This window comes from Coregonus clupeaformis, unplaced genomic scaffold (genome assembly GCF_020615455.1).
Source record: "Coregonus clupeaformis isolate EN_2021a unplaced genomic scaffold, ASM2061545v1 scaf0482, whole genome shotgun sequence".
In the NCBI taxonomy this organism is placed as follows: domain Eukaryota; kingdom Metazoa; phylum Chordata; class Actinopteri; order Salmoniformes; family Salmonidae; genus Coregonus; species Coregonus clupeaformis.
Genome location: NW_025533937.1, coordinates 94,309 through 116,478, shown reverse-complemented (window position 1 = coordinate 116,478; position 22,170 = coordinate 94,309). Strand labels below are relative to the sequence as shown.

General features: G+C 42.6%; 2 long non-coding RNA genes across 4 annotated transcripts; both read right to left on the bottom strand.

Annotated features, from left to right (window-relative positions):
- Positions 1 to 5,693: 5,693 nt before the first annotated feature.
- Positions 5,694 to 19,675, bottom strand: LOC123484875. Of its 2 annotated transcripts, none has more exons than XR_006658757.1 (3): positions 19,635 to 19,675; positions 8,133 to 8,310; positions 5,694 to 5,801 (listed from the first exon to the last, which is right to left on the bottom strand). It is a non-coding gene; the product is annotated as an uncharacterized LOC123484875 (long non-coding RNA). The 2 variants fall into 2 exon arrangements; XR_006658756.1 differs by having other exon boundaries at positions 8,145 to 8,310.
- A 586-nt stretch (positions 19,676 to 20,261) lies between these two features.
- On the bottom strand, positions 20,262 to 20,763 carry LOC123484876. Of its 2 annotated transcripts, none has more exons than XR_006658758.1 (3): positions 20,728 to 20,763; positions 20,425 to 20,490; positions 20,262 to 20,301 (listed from the first exon to the last, which is right to left on the bottom strand). It is a non-coding gene; the product is annotated as an uncharacterized LOC123484876 (long non-coding RNA). The 2 variants fall into 2 exon arrangements; XR_006658759.1 differs by lacking the exon at positions 20,728 to 20,763 and adding an exon at positions 20,568 to 20,609.
- Between the last annotated feature and the right edge of the window lie 1,407 nt (positions 20,764 to 22,170).

The window sequence follows — 22,170 nt, the reverse complement described above, 5'->3', positions numbered from 1 at the left end:
CAGTACTCCAGACTCCCATTTGTTGAACCAGGATACTTCTGTGACGTTATGCCAGCTGGGATGTCTATAAGTGCAGGTAACGTCCACTGTTGACCCCTTCAAGGCACAGATACTCCTCTTGGTGTAAGTCACATTCAAACAGCCCTGACCATGAACACCTGAAACAAAATGTATCTGATCAAATCCTCAAACGATAATGAGACTATTTTCAAGTGTTTTAGATGTATTGGACTGGGCTATTTAAAATTAAATTAAATATATAGGACACATACAGTGCATTCGGAAATTATTCAGAACCCTTTACTTTTTCAAAATTTTGTTATGTTACAGCCTTATTCTAAAATTGATTTTAAAAAATGTTTTTAAAAAATGTAATAACAAGATAACATACCATCAGCCATTTTCTACCTTTTATATTATACTGTATAATTTATACTAGTGTTACTATCCAAGAGTTCACAGATTTGTCTGTTTTTCCCCATATGTTCTACTATTGGTCCACAGGCCTTAATGGTTGATACTTAAGATGATTATTATAGGTGAGTCCAGACTACACTGTAGGAGCGAGAAAATCCTCATGGTATTTTACAGTACAGGAGAAACTGTCTGCAGAGTAACGCCAGACCACTAGAGTATTACAGGAGTATTGTTGGGAAGTACGGTCATGGAGATGTTGTCCGTTCTTGTACCAGATGTAGGTGGGGTTGGGGTTGTCGGTCAGAAGACAGGTGGTGCTACAGGTCAGTGTTCTCTTATTTTCCTCTGTGGCTGAAGACACCTTCACCTGCAGGTCTAAATGATTCTAATGAATTATTAGAATTAGATATTATATATTACCTGTGACAGTCAGAGTTGTTCCAGGAAGCTGTAACACCATTCTGAATACTGTGTTTTAAATCTGAACTTGTACTCAGCTGAATCGCTCTCTCTCAGGGTGCAGTCTTTCTCTTTAGTCCCAGGGTACTCAGTGTCACGATCGTCAGGAACAGATGACCAATGCGCAGCGTTGCAGGCAAACATACTCATTTATTAGCGAAACGTGAACAAAACAACAAAAAGACGGTAACGTGACAGTACACTGTTAAACACAACCAACTCGAAACAAGAACCCACAAAACACAAAGGAAAACCGACAGTTTAAATATGGCTCCCAATCAGAGACAACCAGCAAACAGCTGACACTCGTTGCCTCTGATTGGGAGTCACTCAGGCCAACCTAGACATAGAACAACTAGACACTAAAACACAGCACAAAAACACACGGAATCTACACACCCTGACTCAACATATAAAGTCCCCAGAGCCAGAGTGTGACAGTACCCCCCCCCAAAGGCGCGGACTGCGACCGCGCCTCAACAAAACCCCAAACAGGGGAGGGCTGGGTGGGCATTCCTCCTCGGAGGCGGCTCCGGCTCGGGCTTGACCACCACCCTTCCATAATCCCCCGTAGCGCCCCTGGTCCGGGTCTGACCCCGCTGACTGGATCAGGACTGGACATCGACGGAGCGGATTTCTTAAGCTCCGTTGTGGAGCAGCTAACCAGTACCTGATCAGGCACCGGACTGACGACGCGCACCCCTGGCTTGGCGCGTGAGGCAGGAACGGACCGGACCTGGCTGACGATGCGCACCTCTGGCTTGGTGCGTGGAGCAGCAACGGACCGGACCGGGCTGACGATACGCACCCCTGGCTTGGTGCGTGGGCCGGAACGGGCCTCACCGACTGACGACGCACACCACTGGCCTGGTGTGGAGAGCAGGAGCGGGCCGGACAGGGCTGACGAAACGCCCCACAGACTTGGTGCGGGGAGCAGGAATGGGCCGGACTGGGCTGGCGACGCGCACCACAGACTTGGTGCGGAGAGCAGGAACAGGCCGGACAGGGCTGACGAAACGCACCACAGACCTGGTGCGGGGAGCAGGAATGGGCCGGACTGGGCTGGCGACGCGCACCACAGACTTGGTGCGGAGAGCAGGAACGGGCCGGACAGGGCTGACGAAACTCACCACAGACTTTGTGCGGGGAGCAGGAACAGGCCGGACAGGGCTGACGAAGCGCACCATAGGCTCGGTGTGGGGAGCAGGAACAGGCCGGGCCGGGCTGACGACACGCACCACAGGCTCGAATGCGAGGAACAGGAACAGGCCGGACCGTACTGGGGACACACACCACTGGCCCTACGCAGGGATCAGGAACGGGCCGGACCGGACTGGTAACACACCCCAGTACCTCTCGCCGTGCCTCCACATTCTCCCTCTCCTCTGTGACCAGTGGCCCCCTTAACCTGGCGGCCTCCTCTGCACACCCGCTGGACCGCTCCTTCGCGGCCTCCTGCTGCCCCGTCGTCCACGTCGTGAGCCCCCCCCTAAAAAATTTCTGGGGTTCTCTCCTCCCCGTGGGCCAGGCCTCTATACTTCTCGCCCAACTCTCACTCCTCTGCTTCCAACTCCCGCTATTCAGCTCCTCAATGGGCTTGACCCAGTCGAGGCTCTTCCTCCATTGTTCCCACGTCCACTCTCTCTGCTCTTCCCTCGGCTTGACCCAGTCGAGGCTGCCACGGAGATCTGCTAAGGATCTCCCTGGCGATGGCTCCTCGACTCGCTGCTTGGTCCAGTTTTGGTGGGTTCTTCTGTCACGATCGTCAGGAACAGATGACCAATGCGCAGCGTTGCAGGCAAACATACTCATTTATTAGCGAAACGTGAACAAAACAACAAAAGACGGTAACGTGACAGTACACTGTTAAACACAACCAACTCGAAACAAGAACCCACAAAACACAAAGGAAAACCGACAGTTTAAATATGGCTCCCAATCAGAGACAACCAGCAAACAGCTGACACTCGTTGCCTCTGATTGGGAGTCACTCAGGCCAACCTAGACATAGAACTAGACACTAAAACACAGCACAAAAACACACGGAATCTACACACCCTGACTCAACATATAAAGTCCCCAGAACCAGAGTGTGACACTCAGCACGACCTGCATACTCTGGCACTGAGCCCAGGATTTTAGGCACCTCATTACATTTCTCTTGGATATACCAGTTTGGTTCTGAGACTTGGATGTTGATATGTGCAGGGCAGTTCCACTGTTGAGCCCTTCATAGCACAGATACTCTGATGGGTGTAAGTCACGTTGAAACAGTTCTGACTCAGAACACCTAAAACATTAGTAGGCCCATTCATTTATTCAATTAGTTTCTTCAGTTATTATTGCACTCAACAAAAATATAAACGCAACATGCAACAATTTCTAAGATTTTACTGAGTTACAGTTCAAATAAAGAAATCAGTCAATAGACATAAATGAATTAGGCCCTAATCTATGGATTTGACATGACTGGGAATACAGATATGCATCTGTTGGTCACAGATAACTTTTTTTTTAAAGGTAGTCAGTATCTGGTGTGACCACCATTTGCCTCATGCAGTGCGACATTTCCTTCACATAAGATATCGGATTTAATTTATTGATGTATTGAAGTCAAACTTAAATGAATAATTATTTATTATCAGCAAGCTGGAGAGGTTCCAACAAACTTAATGCACCACAGTACACATCGGTCGGGAGCTCTTTCGGGGCAGTCCCGTTAGTTCTCTTATATACTGCTTACGGGAGTCCCATAGGGCGGTGCACAATTGGCCCAGCGTCGTCCGGGTTTGGTCGGTGTAGGCTGTCATTGTAAATAAGAATTTGTTCTTAACTGGCTTGCCTAGTTAAATAAAAGAAAAAGTTTGGTAGGAGAACTTACTGGCTGTGAGAAAACAGAAGAGTGTGAGGTCTGTGGTTGACATGACCTGTAAGTACTGATGGCCAGAGTTGCACTAAAACCTGGTGAAGGGATTTACAATAAATATGTGAACATCTTTTAGGACCAAACTAATTATACAAGAGGCCTATGATCCTTATAAAAAATAGATTATTATTAAAGATTTTAAAAAAACTATGTGATAAGCAGATGTTGTTGAGCACATGTATTGATAATTGAATACTGTGGTGGATATTTTAATCAATAATGAGGAGAGACAAGGTCAATCACCAGTCAGGATTATTACTTTATTAAAAACGTATCAATAAAGGAGCAAGTCACAATACACACACAAAGTGAACAGAGTGAGAGCCCACTGAGTGGAGTGAGCCTCTGGGTTATATAGTAGCTCAGGATAGGTGCAACCTCAGACGTACAATGGTTCCAAACACTAACCCCACACATCCTGTGCCAGACCTTGGCCCCAAATACAAAGAACTTGTTATTTTGTTCAGTACTGAGAACTTAAAAGGACATTTGTTGTTACTTAGTCTCCACCTTGCTAAAAAGGTAACCAGGGGAAAGAACAATCTCCCCAAGGCCCAAGGAGGGAGTGACTGACGCACAGACATTGTGGAGACAAGTGATTGATTCCCATTACTCACACCATCCCTTCACATGGTTTGCAATAGGTAAAGACACATATTCACATATGGAAACAATGTCTCCTTCTGACCTTTGGCCTATTGTCTTTCTGATATTCTGCATAGCAACAGGGACATGTGATAGACAAGCCAGACTTCTCCCCTCTCTGGGCCCCAGGTGACTGAGGTCAAATAGACTGTGAGTGGCGTCTGAGGAGAATGTGAAAGCAGATACTTTCACCCCCGCCTAACCACAGGCCCATATGAGGGAGGAAGTGCAGCCACCAACACCAACATGTAAGCATATTCTGCAAATGAGACAACCTTAATTATGTCAATATTACTTAGCTAATTCTGATTTCCACCCCACAATACATACCTAGTATTGTTGAAACATTATCCTACATTATACAATTATTTAATGGATAATAGGAGTTAATTAAATAAGATACAGCCCTGAACACCCCCACCCACCTCAACATCCCCCTCTACACACAAATTGTTCACTATGACATTTTCTATGATGACTTTTAGCCATTTAGATCAAAATGCATGACAAAAACTGGACAATGGACCTGGTCCTAGATCAGCACTCCTACTCCAACACAGTTGATACATATGGAGCCAGAGCTGCATATTATGCTAAACAGGGTACCATGGTAATCAGACCTAGTAAACAGTTTGAGAATGGGAGATAAAAAAAATATTGTAAAGAGTAATGTATTTCAACTTTATTTAGGGATATGGACTCGGTGCCGGAGAGGAGGGAGATAAAATAATACAGGTTTGAGCTTTCTGGTGTTTTTTCAGAGACCCTGAATGAGCAAAGCTCTAAGGTTTCTCTACAGTGTGTGTGAGCTGGTGTTTAATCAGGGCTCCTGATTGATTGAAGCTCTTCCCACACAGATCACATCTATACGGTTTCTCTCCAGTGTGTGTGAGCTGGTGTGTAGTCAGGGTGAAATCTCGAGCAAAACTCTTCCCACACTGATCACAGCTATAAGGCTTCTCTCCTGTGTGTATGCGTTGGTGTGCAGTCAGGGCTCCTGATTGACTGAAGATCTTCCCACAATCAAAGCAGAGGTCAGGCCTCTCCCCTGTATGAAATCAATTAGATTTTAAGGTTTTAGATGTGGCGAAACTCTTCCCACACTGAGAGCAGCTGTACGGTTTCTCTCTATTGTGAATCCGCTGGTAAATGATCAATTCCCTCTGTTTAGCAAAACTCTTCCCACAGTCAAAGCAGCAGTGGTGAGGTTTCTTCCCTATACATTTCTGCTGGTGTTTCTTGAGGTGTTCTGATCTGGAGAGACTCTTCTCTGTCTTGTCAGCATCATGATGTTGTTGAGGCTCCCCAGATGATAAGCCCCTCCCACTGAGAGAGCAACTGTTAGTGCCGTCTCCTGTGAAACAAAGATATTGAATAGCATGGACATCTGAAATCAGGCTACCTGATGGGACTTTGATAAAATTGGCAATCAAAATAAACGTAATACCACAGAGACCATGTTATTTTTGATAAGCATATTTGATTCAGATTTCGGACATATAAAGTTTGTATGTGAAAGTTATTTCCAAGATGCAGACGTTACGTTTTCACGAACTCATGCAAAAAAGGAAGCTTGCGCTGCTCATGCTAGCACATGTGCAGATTAAATATACCTCTATGAATCTAATTAAGGCGTGTACGTGTACTAATCATTCAAAAGATTGCTCAGAAAACCACATGTTTTTTAACAGCGTTACTTGATTGCCACCTTAAGCCAATTAAGATATGCAGAGTAAGGTGTTTACATGACTAATGCCATACTCGGCCTACTGCCATAACTAGTTTAATTTCAAATTATGAGTGTGCATGTGTTGGATTCTAGTTTGAAATATACCTATTAATGTTACCACACTAGAACTTATTGATTCCTTTCCATGTATAAGGAATGTATATGTTGGGGTCAATGGAGGGTGGATAGGAACTAAGTGTATGGAAAGTTACTGAGTGAGACAAGGGGGAGTGCAGAAAGTTTACATTCTGTCAAAACATGTTATTGTTCATATCATGGCTCCTAAGGAGGGAGGCAAAGGGCAACTGTCTGGTTTCAGTCACTGATAAGGTAGGACAGCCGTGGATTAGGGAGGACTGAGGAATTCATCCCAAGGTCAGGTCAGATGAAGTGAGAAGAAACAGTCCTATTTCACACACATATACTTCCACGCCCACGAAGGTTCTAGCATCAGGCAGGGGCATGACTACACCAGTGAGAGGAACCAATTCAGTTCCTGCCTAGCAACAGAGATGTATTGGCTGTCTAGATGTGCAAGGAGTTGACTCCGCCTAGTAGGAGGGTATAAATATATGTGCATGTCTTTGTCTTTGCAGCTGTATGACCCATTGGGTGAATAAACTTGGTTTTAGCTTTTTCTAGTTTTTACTGTGTTTGTTCAGAACCTAACACATGTAAACATACTCATTGTAAAGCACTAGTTATTTGTTTGCTTTGACAGTCATTTCTGAAGATTATTATGAATGTGATTAGTAATTTATTTACGTCTGTCCCTCATTTTAAGGTAAACCCTGTTACATGAACTGAACTCATTTTAATATGGTGAAACTATTCCTTTAAAAATATGTTTTCAAAAGAAACATTTAACATCTAATACTCAAATCCTACAGTAAAAGCAGGTGAGTTTGTTCTACTCTTTTTGTTAATTTACTGCTGTTTTGTGGTGGAAAACTGAGCAAGTCAACCCTTTTACCCATACATAGACATGCTAGAAAGATTTTACAATTAAATTTTTTTTGTTAAGATTGCATTCAATTGCCACTCCCTGTTTCACAAAACAACCTTCCATTACTCCTGTCACAAGGGGTTTTATGGCTGATTTAAAGGACTATTTTGGTTATTATAGGCTAGCGTACTGGGAATGGTTAGGCTAACTATATTGCGGTTATTATACACAGTTGCTGAGAGATGTGTGTAAACCACAGGCCTAGGTATCCATTCCTGCTGTTCTCAAGCCCATTGTTGCATCTCCCTCCCTGCAGTCTTAGAAACATGAAGGTTTTAACAATTACATTTTTTTGTTTAGATTGCATTCAATTGCCACTCCCTGTTTCACAAAACAACCTTCCATTACTCCTGTCACGAGGGGTTTTATGGCTGATTTAAAGGACTATTTTACCCATGTAATCTGGTAGTTTTGTTGTTTACAGTCAACACTGTTACTTTATTTGGCACATAGGCACTTAGTGTAGTAATATTTTTATTAAATGTCTTGAGATGGGAAAACATGTTTTTTATGAAGATGACCAGAATGTAAAAATTACGTGAAATATTTTTTGGACCAAGTTAAACTATTTAAAAATGGGTGGAATGACCCATATATTTTCATCAATATATAATGAATCAATAAATGACCAAAGTGCATAAAGATGGCAGAATTCTGGTATCACGTCATTGTTTTAGCACGATCCACTGAATTTTTGAAAGGAAGGTGCGCGACATTGTTCAATGTTCCAATAAATCTACTTTTTCGTTTTTTCTAATTGCCAGTGTCTTGAAGCTAAAATTGGGATCAGGTTTACTTGCTAATGACCATACCAAAAAACAGTAAAGGAGAGCAATGTACAATACAGTGAACTTAGCAAAACGAGGAATTTGTGGTAAGCATATGCGGGCCGCCATCTTTATGCACCTCCGCTTTTGTTACAGAGGCAAACTGTAGTCTAATCTACACACCATGGTTCTTACTTAATGAAATCAAATCTCCATCTTCCTTCTCTTCTCCTCCTCCTCTCTCAGCTCCACTCTGCCCCGGTGTTTTCCTGCAGTCGACCAGAACCTGCAGTAAAGCGGTACCGGGAGGCTTTTGACCTGGGGACTCCGGGAGGGTGGAGGGGAACGGGCTAGCTTTGTCCTGTTGGCCACAATAAATATTAAACACAGTTTATCATTAAACCAAACATTTGATTAATTTAGTCTACACCTCTGATTGATTTGGGTGCATCCCTTGTCGTGGTAAATATATTATGTTATAGCTTGGTCTGACTAAAATCTTGTGCATAACCCATCTTGTGTTGGGGCCTTTGGACTTAATACAATGCACAAAGACTTCTATCTTGTCGGCCTTATCAGCAGGTGGCTATGGACAACACCCACGCCATAGGTCTCTCAAGTTCTCCCAAACTCACGAGTTATTGCTCTGAGGACATACACACACCCCCCCCACACACACACACATACACACACACACACACACACACACATACACACACATACACACACACACATACACACACACACACACATACACACACACATACACACACACATACACACACACACACATACACACACATACACACACATACACACACATCATCATTGTTAAGCACACACACACACAAAACCCCTTCTCTTAGGCTGAACATCTGAAGACAGAGAACCCGACTCAGAGCCAATGCAATGGAGATGACCTCGACCAACTCATCAGGACCAATCGGAAGATCAGAACTACTAGAATCAACCTACTTTATTTTATTGTATAAAATGTCAGCACACAATGTTTTGGGGCGCGCTCTCGGATATCTCCCTACGAGGTTGACGAACGGGTCCGTGCACGCTATTTTCAGATATCTTTACCTCTGAATAAACTGCCTTATATTATACAATTATCCACCTTGTCCAAAAGTCTCTACTTGGTCTCAGTTCTCCAGTAAACTTGTGATTATCAACAAACTTGGTAGCAGAGGGTGGTTTTCTAACTCTGAATTCGGTCCATAAAAGTTGATAGAGACAGGAGACAAGTAAGAGACGGATCTGAAAGGACGGGTGACCTGTCCGCAGGAGCAGCCGGGAATCCAGCTCGCCTCAGGAAACTGATCTAAACGGACGTCAATACAAAGGTAAGCAGAACCTGTTAAAACAAAATCTGCATATTGTATTGTAGGATAAACCAAATTATGATCAGTAGACTGGGGGTGAGTATGGATTACTGTTAATTTTATAACATATCTATTATGACTCAAAAGGCACATATGTAAAGATATCTGAATTCTTTAGGTTTTTACTGTTGAAATGTGACTCTCTAGAGAGGAGTCTAGTTACAGTGGTTCACGAGAGAAGGACCCTTTTATATTTACTGTTGAAATGTGACTCTCTAGAGAGGAGTCTAGTTACAGTGGTTCACGAGAGACGGACCCTTTTATTTTTACTGTCGATATCTGAAATCTTAGGTTTTTACTGTTGAAATGTGACTCTAAGAGAAGAAGTCTAGTTACAGTGGTTTTTTTCCTGTTGAAATGCGGCTTTCTAGTGAGAAGCCTATTACAGTTTTTGGTTCACAAGCGATGGACCCTTTTATTTGATCCACAAGAGAAGGATCTGGTGACTTGATAAAAAGATTCAGATAGTCGGGTTGAGTTAATTCCGTGAGAATCCAAGTCCAGAAAAGGTTCTCCCGACTAGACGCCAGTTGAATGGTTTAAACGACTGGGAGTCTCCTTGAGGAGAATCAAAAAAATAAAAATAAAAATACAAGTTCAGATAGTCGGGCAATTTGGTTGACGTGGCACTCAACTATATGTACTGTGAGGAACTTAAACTGAATTCGTGTGTTGATGCTGATATGTAATGAAAATGTAATTGTTGAAATGATAACCTGAATGTTGTGTAAGATTGGCCGTTTCATGAGACTAACTAGTTGATAACTTTTAAGAGGACCACGGAGTCCTATTTTGCTTGTTATGTAGCCGCTGCGCTAAAAGCTGACTTGAACTTGTTCCCTCTTGTGGAAGTTGGTATTTCCTTAGTTCCTAAAATTAGATTGGTAATTATTTTGGAAGCGCTCGAGTTTGTTAATATATTGTTCCAAAAGGGCGATTCTGATACCTTTTGGGAAAATATATAATAACTCGAATAACTGAAAAACAATAATAACTTTTGCTAAATAATTCCCAAAATTAAATTGGTAATTATTTTAGGAGCGCTCGAGTTTGCTAATATATTCTTCCAAAAGGGCGATTCTGATACCTTTTGGGAAAATATATAATAACTCGAATACCTGAAAAACAATAATAACTTTTGCTAAATAATTCCCAAAATTAAATTGGTAATTATTTTAGGAGCGCTCGAGTTTGCTAATATATTCTTCCAAAAGGGCGATTCTGATACCTTTTGGGAAAGTATATAATAGCTCGAGTACCTGAAAGACAATAATAACTTTTGCTAAATAATTCCTGGGATTAAATTGATGATTGTTTTGGGAGCGCTCGGGTTTGTTAATGTATTGTTCCAAAAGGGCGGTTCTGATACCTTTTGGGAAAATATATAATAATTCGAATAATTGAAAAACAATAATACCTTTTGCAAAATAATTCCTAAGAAAAAAGTATTGAACATTCTTTGTGTACGAGGGTGGGACATCAGAGATAAGTCTGAGTCAGCGCCAAGAATACATTGCTGGTTTCGGCCAGTGACGGGCTAAGTGCACCAAGATAGTCTAAAAAAAAAAAAAAAAAACTGTATAACCATGGCAACCACTACCGTCCCAAAACTCAAGTTTAATGAATATCTAGATCAAAAATACAGGATAGAGCGGGAGTGGTGCCGAATGGTTTTTAATTCGATCTAAAAGTTGGTGCGAGAGGAAAAGGCAAATCATCGATCTAAAAAACAGACGGAAGAGTGACCTGAAAATCCTGGAGAAATCAATTATTCGTCTTGGCTCAGGAAACCTGATCAGAGCGCTCTTCTAAAAAGGTATGCAGAGCCTGTTAAAACGAAATCTTGCATATTGTATTATAGACCAATACCAAATTATGATCAGTAGTACTGAGCGTGAGAATGAATACTTGTTAAATAAATTTCCATCCTAAATGAATTAAGGCATACATGAGATATCTCGTACTGTGATTTATATGAATTAATCTATGTGAAGGCATAGTGGAATCATAGTATAGATCTATGTGGAATTTGCTGTGTTTTATATTTTAACGTGTCTGTGTTATATCTTAAACGTGTAATGAATGATGGGAAGTTATAGTGAGACTTATGAGACCGAACACCAATCTGTGGAATTGAGTGAATTTGACCTAGGGTTTCAGGAACCGGGGACTGGGGAGACTGATATTGAAGTTGTGCATGATTCTAGAACAAGCGTGAGATAACTAAAGCGTGGTGTGTGCTGTGTGTAGAGATTACTGCATTGGTATATGTGACTGGAATTCTGATTCTTATGATAATAATTGCATTACAAATTATATAAATTAGCCTCTTTATATGCGAGGGTGTCATACATGAGATAAGTCTGTATTTGATACCGATAATCAGAGGTGTGGACTCGAGTCATGTGACTTGGACTCGAGTCAGACTCGAGTCATGAATTTGATGACTTCAGACTCGACTCGACAAAATGTACAAAGACTTGCAACTCGACTTGGACTTTAACATCAATGACTCGTGACTTGACTTGGACTTGCGCCTTATGACTCGAGAAGACTTGCTACGAGGACTTGTAATGACTTGCAAAGACTTGCTAAGAGGACTTGAAATGACTCGAAACTAAAATGTAGGACTTTGGACTCGACTTGAGACTTGATGGCTTTGACTTTTGACTCGACTTGGGACTTGCCTCATCTTTGACTCGACTTGACTCGGGACTCGAGGGCAAAGACTTGAGACTTACTTGTGACTTGCATAACAATGACTTTGTCCCACCTCTGCCGATAATACATCCAAGATAGAGAAAGCAAGATGGCAGGACCAAACATAACCATACCCAAATTCAATGAATACATAGAACAACGAATGACAGGGAGAGTAATGACGGGTCCACCAAGGGAGGGAGGTCATATGCCCGCCCTTGATGTACAACAGATAGAAATGACTGATTATGTGAAGAAATTGACGGAATTTTCTGCAGCACTCTCTTCTCAGGCGCAGAAGGCCCAAGAGGGGGGAGCTGTCGGGAAGTACGATGACACTGAAGGTAAACGTGGGAGGCTGGGTGAGGGTTAAAGTCCACAAGAGAAAGTGGCTGGAACCCAGGTGGACTGGACCGTACGAAGTGAAGGAGGTTACTTCACACTCAGTCCAGGTCAGAGGTAAATTAGGCGCACACTGACACCATCTAACTCATTGCACACCAGCCCCCACTCCTTCTAGATCACTGACAGAAGTCAGGGCTGATTTGAGCAGCGAGAACCAATCCTGACAACACAATGAAGAAACCCTTATGGGAACAACAATCTCACTCAGGGTGAAGAAGAACTTTTTCCCCCTGGGAGAGATTGGGAGTGTCTGAATGTTTGTATGTATGTTTTCTGATAGGAATTGGACTCCTGCTGGGCACTCCTTATGAGGTGTTGTTCTTTTACATTACATTTGAGTCATTTAGCAGACGCTCTTATCCAGAGCGACTTACAGGAACAATTAGGGTTGGGTGCCTTGCTCAAGGGCACATCGGCAGATTTTTCACCTGGTCAGCTCGGGGATTAGAACCAGCGACCTTTCGGTTGCTGGCACAATGCTCTTAACCACTAAGCTGCCTGCCGCCCCATATGAGTTTAAGGTTGTGGCGTTGTTTGATCATGTGATAAGGTTTAACTTGTAATCGGACCATAACTAAAGTGGTTGTAGAAGTAATGTATAGGTAGGGGAGAGCCAATAGGGGGCTCCATTGAACTATTATGGTTTATTTGGCATTTCAATGGCATAAGGTGAAATCTGTATCCATGAGGGGAATTCGATTATGTATTATTATAGTATTATGGACACTCCGTAACAAATAAACTGAACCAAACAAGACGTTACTACAGCAATAGAGAATAGTTAATGTTGTTACGTTAGTTCTTAAACCCGATGATAGAGGAAAATGCAGAACGCTGTTAGAGTGTGTTTTATTTAGGCTACTAGGGTGTTTGAGACGGAAGGGCTGGCTAGACGGGGGTGATGACGTGGCTGGATGTGCGACGTGAAAGTATTTACTTTGTGAGAATCGTAGAGGTTGTGGAGTGACTGGCGATGTCCCTGGTTCGAACACAGGTAGGGACAGTAGACAAAGCTTTCGCAGTGGGGCTATATACCTAGATTACTATGTGGATGTGAAAGGTTGAATTAGATAGCTTAAATAGAAGTATTCTAGACAAGTCTATAAAAATATGTTATAAGGTTACCATGCTCTCTCCCCGAAGGAGCAAGGGGAGGGTGAGAGACAGTACAGTTCGGATGGTAGGAACATCATTAAATGTATGCTAATCAACGATAGCAAGTATTTGTTTTATTAATTAGGGCATAATCAGAGAGAACAGTTAGATAAATTGAATAGCGAACTGAAATGGGTTAGCGGGGAAATACAAGATAGATGGACCATTTTGAAACGATAATTTATTTTGGTTAGGATGAAAGTATGCATTGGCTGTTGTGCTGGGGAATGGCGCCAGCCTGTAGTGGGTTATGGATTTGTTACATAAACTTATATTTTGGACTGGGGTGATAAAATAGGCTACAATTGTAGCATAATCAGAAAAAAGACACAATTTAATGTGAATTAGTTATTACAATTGTTGTTGATAGTTGTTACGGTTATTATCATTGATCCAGTAATGATATAAGGATAGTAGAGGAAGGCAGGGGATTTAATCTCATTTAGGGAAGTTATATTAGGAAGAAGATACCATTAAATGAGGGAACATTTGATGTAACTGTGATTGTATTGGCTAAAAACTCAAATATGACATATACAGGGAGGACAGGAACAATAGAAGGGAAGACAGGTTTTTCTAGGGGGTTGAATAAATAATTGATAAATGGATCATTTGAGATGAGATCACATGTAGCAAAGTTAGGGTAATCAATTAAATAATCATAGTATACTCGAGGAATTTTGAGTGGTTTAATGGATTAGTTAGGAGGAATTAGAATGATACAAACAATTATTGATGGGTTAAGACTGGGGATAACCAGGAGAAAGAGATTAGCTCATCTCGTTGGAATGTTGCCAAGGGCTAGGGGAGCAGTAGTGAAGTTAGGCCGTATTTAGGTCATAAAAGTGAGCTACCAAATTAAGGCCTGGCTATTTGTGGTTGTTTTTCAAATTGGGTTTTTAAATAAAAAACAACACACCTAGTATGATGTTTATAAAGCCTTGTTTCAATTTTGGGGGGGTTTCAGCAGGTCAAGGGTTATGGGTCTTAAAGGTGCACACAGTGAATTTTATGGATTTTTTAGGTTTTGGCTGAGTTTGGGGTATATATGATTTCTTATGAGAATGAATGTCATGAGGACTTAATGAACACTTGGGATAACTAACATTTATGAAATATTTAGAATAATGGTAATTGTTTAGTATACTATGGGATTAAACAGTTCGTTAAATGATTTCAATGGCCTCTGAACTCTGTTTTAACATTCTGGTGTTAATTAATCATCCACACTAGTACATTCTAAAGGCATGAGAGGAAGATTTTAGCATAGTTTATTTTACTAAGTTGAGGGTAATTTATAGTACTGTGAAAATTGTGAAGAAGATTATAATTTGGTAATAATATATTTGATTTGAACCATAAATAACAGAAGAGAGAGTGGAGGAATGGCAATTGGATAATGAAATACCGATATTAACTAAAGTGATTGTTTAGGTAGGTGGTAATATTGACACATGGCCAAATCATGTGTCAAAGAGGGGGATGGTTGGATTAAATATTAAATATATACGAAGGAGAGGACAAAATACTTTATTAAATATATACGAAGGAGAGGACAAAATACTTAAAAAAAAACAAACATGTATGATAGTTTATTAACCACACCTGTATGTCAGAGGTTTTGTGCCCCACAGGTGAACTAAAGGAGAAGGTGACCCACTCTATCTAACCAGGAGACTGAATCAGGCCTGGCGGGAAGGGCCCTACCAAGCACTGCCTTTGCCAGCAGAATAGCTGAGAGATCCATCTGGGTGCATGTCACACACTGTACAAAACCAGCTACACCTGACGAACAAACACAGAGTTAGGAGAAAGATCCGATCACCACTATGGTCCGGGGGTTGCCTCCTTAACGAAGATTCCCTTACCCTGTCTGATCATCCCTGTGTGAGTTCGATAGAAGGTAAAGCAATGGGTTGGCCTCTGGCATCTGACATGTTCTCAGGGCAAGGGTGGGGATTCACAGGTCTCCCGACGGTAGGTAGCTGTCTGATTGTGGGGGCCATATTCCTAACACACACGGACCCTCCTGTTTCAGCCAGAAGTGGTAGTTAACCTAACACAAGTTGAAAAAGCATAGGAGACAGCTAGACGTAGGGAGAGGGGAAATTCTAGAGTAAACCTCTCTGAGGGAGGTAGTGAGACCGGGGCTGTGATAAAGATAGTGCAAAACTATAGACCTGGAGGAAGTAGTACAGGTGGAAACGGGGTATAGAAATCTTAACCTGTGGTTGGAATGGATTCAGTATACGGCAACAACTATGTCTAAAGAAGACTGTTTTGCCTGTGGGACAGCCAAACCAGGGTTAACAACTACTCCGTTCCCCTTGACAGGCTTTAACTCTCTGTCAGGTTTTTCCTCCATGCAAGCCACCTGGGAATGTGGTGAAAGAGTCTTATGGTAACTTGCACTATCTGTTTCCCCCGATAACAAAGTCATCCCGACCTGGGTTGCCTCAGTTTGAAGTCACAGGGGATTCTAAATTGTTTTTCTAGTCTAATCTCTCCTCTTTGTTGCAGCAAGAGGATTATAGGAGCCAAAACCAGGCCCGTGCTGACATCTGATGGATGTGTGGTGATAACTGATTGTGAACTCACCTACATACGCAAACAATCAAACGTGTCAGAGATTGGTGAGTTGTCACATAGAAAGTAGGACCTCCTCCCGGGAGCCTTTGATGAAAGGATATATATTGATGGGATCCACAATCAGATCGCAGCTGGGTTTGAATCAAGTATTTTCTGGTGGTCAAACAATTAATAAAAATGTAGATTGGATAAATTATATTTAATATAACCAGCAAAAGATTTATTAACCACACTCGTGATGCAATAAAGGGATTAGCTGAGCAGACAGCGGCAACTAGCTTAATGACATGGCAGAATAGAATAGCTTTAGATATGCTTTTGGCTGAGCGGGACGGGGTTTGTGTTCTGTTTGGATATATGTGTTGTACTTTCATCTCCAACAATATAGCACCGGACGGGCCTGTGACCAAAGCGCTTGAGTGACCATCACCACGCTGGCGAACGAACTGGTTAAGAACTCTGGTATTGATAGCTCCATAAACGATTGGTTTGATAACATATTTGGTAAATGGAAAACTATTGTTGTGACTATTCTGGGTGAAGTTATGGCCTCTATGGGTATACTTGTTCTTTGTGGATGTTGCCTTATTTCCTGGCTGAGTGACTGGTTTGGTGAGTACTCTTCTATGGTGGTTACTGGATTTCTGACCCTAGTAATTGTGTTTTTGCTGTTAATGTGTTGTGCTGCTTGCATCGTCCCCCGTCTCAGGAGGTCAGTGGTAGGAGTGGTGCAGGCGTCAGGTATGATGCTGTTGTTACCGGCCCAGGATGATGCAGGTGACTCTGCTACTGACTCTGAGACCAAGCTGGATGATCCATGTTTTGCCTAGTAAAATACATACACGCATTTATTTTCAGTTCTTGCTCATTTATTACCTTATGTTTTTACTAACCACTGTGATTGTTTATTCTTCCTGATGTGAAGGTAAAGGATTCCTGGGTGGCTGGTAGCCAACTCAGTACATGTTAGGTGTAGGGGAGGAATAGAGGGTTAAAATTATTATTTTTATTTTCTATTAACATTAAATGTTGTGATTTAATTTCCATATCCTGTTATTCTTAAGGGTGATTATACTCTGTTTAGAGTGACACCATAAAATTGTTGGGTTTTATTTTTTGGATCTGTATGTGATGAATAGCTTGGAAGGAATGCATTAATGAGGAGCACTGTACTGATATGGATTGTTTCACATAACAGGCCGATAAGAACACTCTCTCTTTGTTGTCTGTGAAACTGCCCTTGAACATGGGTACATGGAGTACAGTTTTTGGGGGCTCGTCCTTTTGGGTGCTGACTGTTGTACTATTAATAAAAACGTTGATAGAATTAACTGCATACATTAATGTTAAAAGTTAGGCAATTGGACACAACAAGGTTTTGAGGCGGTGCATGGCCAGTTGGCTGCAACCTCTCTCATGGCTTTCCAAAATCGTATTGCTGTCGACATGCTCCTGGCTGAAAAAGGAGGAGTATGTGCTATGTTTGGTGAACAATGTTGTACCTTTATTCCCAACAATACAGCCACAGATGGCAGTTTGATAATTGCCCTGGAAGGGTTACAAACTCTTAATGGTAAGATGAAGAGCCACTCAGGGGTGGACACTTCAATGTGGGACTCTTGGATGGATGCGTTTGGTAAATATAAAACGCTTGTTTCTTCTATACTTGTATCCATCTTAATTTTGCTGCAATTCTAGTGCTTTGTGGATGCTGTTGCATTCCATGCATACGGACGCTGACAGCCAGGATTATAACCACCGCTATTGATCCACATCCTGCAGATAACGGTCAGATGTTTCCTTTGCTTGCTATTGACGATGCTGACCAAGGATATCTGGATGATGAATAGCATTTAAGCTTTTTGTCACATCTCTTGTGAGACGTGAAGAGGGGGAATGTAAAACTTTATCTTCTGATAAAGTTTTCCCTATTTTGCCAAATTGCAGCATTTAAGCTTTATGTCACGTCTCTTGTGAGACGTGAAGAGGGGGAATCAAAACTTTATCTTCTGATAAAGTTTTCCCTATTTTGCCAATTACACTGTTAGCTTGTGTCACGTCTTAAGTTTTCCTTCTTTACTGTTACTTGGTCACGTCTCTGGGGAGACGTGAAGAGAGGGATTTGTCGTGGTAAATATATTATGTTATAGCTTGGTCTGACTAAAATCTTGTGCATAACCCATCTTGTGTTGGGGCCTTTGGACTTAATACAATGCACAAAGACTTCTATCTTGTCGGCCTTATCAGCAGGTGGCTATGGACAACACCCACGCCATAGGTCTCTCAAGTTCTCCCAAACTCACGAGTTATTGCTCTGAGGACATACACACACCCCCCCCACACACACACACACATACACACACACACACACACACACATACACACACATACACACACACACATACACACACACACACACATACACACACACATACACACACACATACACACATCATCATTGTTAAGCACACACACACACACAAAACCCCTTCTCTTAGGCTGAACATCTGAAGACAGAGAACCCGACTCAGAGCCAATGCAATGGAGATGACCTCGACCAACTCATCAGGACCAATCGGAAGATCAGAACTACTAGAATCAACCTACTTTATTTTATTGTATAAAATGTCAGCACACAATGTTTTGGGGCGCGCTCTCGGATATCTCCCTACGAGGTTGACGAACGGGTCCGTGCACGCTATTTACAGATATCTTTACCTCTGAATAAACTGCCTTATATTATACAATTATCCACCTTGTCCAAAAGTCTCTACTTGGTCTCCGTTCTCCAGTAAACTTGTTTCATCAACACCCTCGAATATCTCATTTTTCCTAAAATGTTCAATCGTTCACTACTTCACACAAATCTAATAGCATTGGGTTGGTGGAGGCATGGGCTAGTCAAGAGTTTCCACCATATTTATTAAACAAGTCATTTCCTTTCAAAACAGAGGAAGAGGCTTATTTGATCGAATATATGTTTCGTAATGATTAGGTTGTTACGAGTGTACTGATAAAAGTATCTTACTTCGGATCTGAAACCAGTAGTAACCATCAACTTCAATGACAGTTAACACAATTAAAACATGAATCTGACATTCCTGCGCCACAATAACATTGTCGCAGAGGATGGCTTGCTAGCTAGCTAGCGTGGAACCGAATTATCGGCATATTCAACAGCGTTTAAGAAATATTCCCTTCAACAGTGTTACCTTGTGAAAGCCATCAATGTTATGTGACTATTGGTGTCGTAAAAATGTTAGCTAACGGGTTAGCAATTAGCATGTTTGACATTTCAGTGGAAATACTTCTATTATCAGCTTTTTGATAAGCGGTTTAGCAAAAAAAATACGTCCCGTATTATCCCCAGGTATTGGCCACCTTACTATTTTGTTCAATTACAAGATATATCCGTTTAATTTTGTTAAAAGAGACACCAACCACGTACCCGAATTGTTTACTAGATAGTTGGCTAGCCTTCCGGTAAAAAATAATGACTTGCCTGTCAACTTTTCATTGCGTAGCCCGGTGCGCCCTCCTGTGGACTCTTAAAAAATTGTTCACCAACATCCAAATACACCAACGTTCACCAACATCCAAAATCCAACTGTTGTATCCAAATAATGTCTCATAATTTGTTTTACAGATTCGTCTTATGTTTTGAGAAAGTAGATAACAGTTGAATACTAAAATATGAGTATTAATAATTTACATCAAATAAAACTTTAATTTCAGTTATGTGCATTGACAAACAATGAAAACACTGTTGGAGTTTGTGTTGCAGAGGTGCACTTGGAAAGTAAAGGAAGAAATACACAAGATGGGTTCAATAAATATATATATTATATTTTAGACATTTATTTTTTGTACAAATAAATAATTTCATATGAACACAAACAAAACAAAAAATTAAATCTCGACCTCCATCTCTATATTGTCACAAATATCACAATAAAAATCCAGCTCCACCGCTACCTCTGGATCCCACTGCACACACCTGCAGTGGAACCAGTGCTGGCAGAAGTCACAGCACTCCCATGGCACCTCGGATCTACACTCCTGAGGGGAGCTTGCAGGCGGATCATGCTCCCTTCAGCGAGCACAGCAGGTGGTGTCTTTTATAAAAAATAAAATAATAATACAAATTGATTAATATGGTTTTGCAAAATGTATAAGTTCTTCAACAACAATAGTAATTGATACAACTGAGAGAGGGAGAAAAACAGATGATGAAGTACCTGAGAGTGGTGTCATGGGTGGCTTGACAGATGTGACCGGTGGAGCTTTTCTCTTCCTTTTCTGTGCTGCAGTTGGAGAAAAAGTAGTGATAGACAGAGCATGTTTCATGAAAACCCTTTTCAACTTTTTTTTACATTAATACCTCTGGAGGAAGCTGCAGAGGTTTTGGAGGAGGTGGAGATGACTTGAGGGCTGATGTTATGTACTGTAGATATGTAAAGAGAGATTATTATTTTTGTACATTGCTGTTTTATAAAACAGATAACAAAAAGTAATTTGTTCGTAATTTAACATGTGTTTACCTGAGGAGGCGCTATTCAAATTGCAGGGGGCAGGAACACCAGACGAGGCTGCTATGGTGGTGTGACCAAGGGAGACGGAGGAGGCAGTTGGTCCAGAGGAGGCCGTGTTGGTGGTGTCAGACAGGGGGGGTGGTGTGCATCGTGGTGGTGGTGGACAAAACCGCCGACGATGGCTTGGAGGAGCTGGTGTTTGGAATGGTGGGGTTGAGGTGCCGACAATGGTGTGGCCGGGAGAGTAGGCACGTGGCCTTCTTCTGCAGCTGGGGACTCCGGCGGCTCCCACAGGTGTTGCACACTGGGAGGCACTGGCAGTGGTGATGCAGCTGTCAGGAGTGGTTCCAGCAGGGGGTCCAGCAGAAGCGATGGCGTCAATGGTCTCATCCATGGCAGCGCTCTCCTGTGCCCTCTGTGTTCTGAGGGCTGCCCGACGCTCTTTCTCCTCTGCCTCGGCCCTCTCCTTCTCACCCCTCTCCTGCCACTGGCGCGTGTATTCCTCCCTGGTGAGGCATGTGGCGACCACAGGGAGTCTTCTGTATCAGTCCAGCCGATACTTCAGGACAGTAAGGATGTGCCCCAGGTCCTTCGCTATCAGCCTCCCTCTATTAGGGGGTGCTCTTCTAGAGCTTGGGCTGGAGCAGGGGCTGGGACTGGAGCAGGGGCTGAGGGTCCTCCTGTGGTCGCTGGGGAGGAGGTGCTGATGGACGGCACAGTGCTGCTGGTTCCAGGAGAGGTGGTGGTGGGACCCGGTAGGGACTGAGACGGCATTAAACGGGACCCTTCAATGGCTGAAGGGTCAAAAGGGAAGAGGCCACAGTTCTTAAACCCTTCCACCACATAGCGCATGTCCTTGCATCGCTGGTATGGGAGGCGGAATACTCTGGCAAATTCTGATTTGTTTACCATGTAGGAGTGGTCAAAATGGCTAAGGTCTCCAGCTACCTTGGAGAACTCAGCCTTTAAAGGGCCAAAGTATGCCACATCCAGCAGCTGCAGGACATGGGTGCAGTGTGGTGGAAGACAAAGAAGCACCTCCGGGTCCATGTGGCTCTTGTGCCCATCGAAGAGGAGAAGGAGAGGGCGCTCTTTCACTGCATGCTTAATGAAGTGCTAAAACCACTTCCTGAACAGGTCCCCGTCAATGTAGCCACTGCTTGACCGTCCATACAAGGCTTGGGGGGTCCTCCCAGTGTGTAGTGGCCACCGGGGAAACACTTGGGGTAGATGATAAACGGAGGGACATCCTCACCAGCTGCGTTGAAGCAGGCCAGCACTGTGATGTGCTCCTTGGTCCCAGGAGCCTGCTGGTACACGTGTTTTGCGCCCTGGGGAGCCAGCACTTTGTGCCTGCTCTGGTCGCTACGAAACCCAGACTCATCGCAGTTATAGATTTGTCTAGGTTTCTCCCTCAACCCACTCTCCTCCAAGTGCTTCTCATAAGAAGTG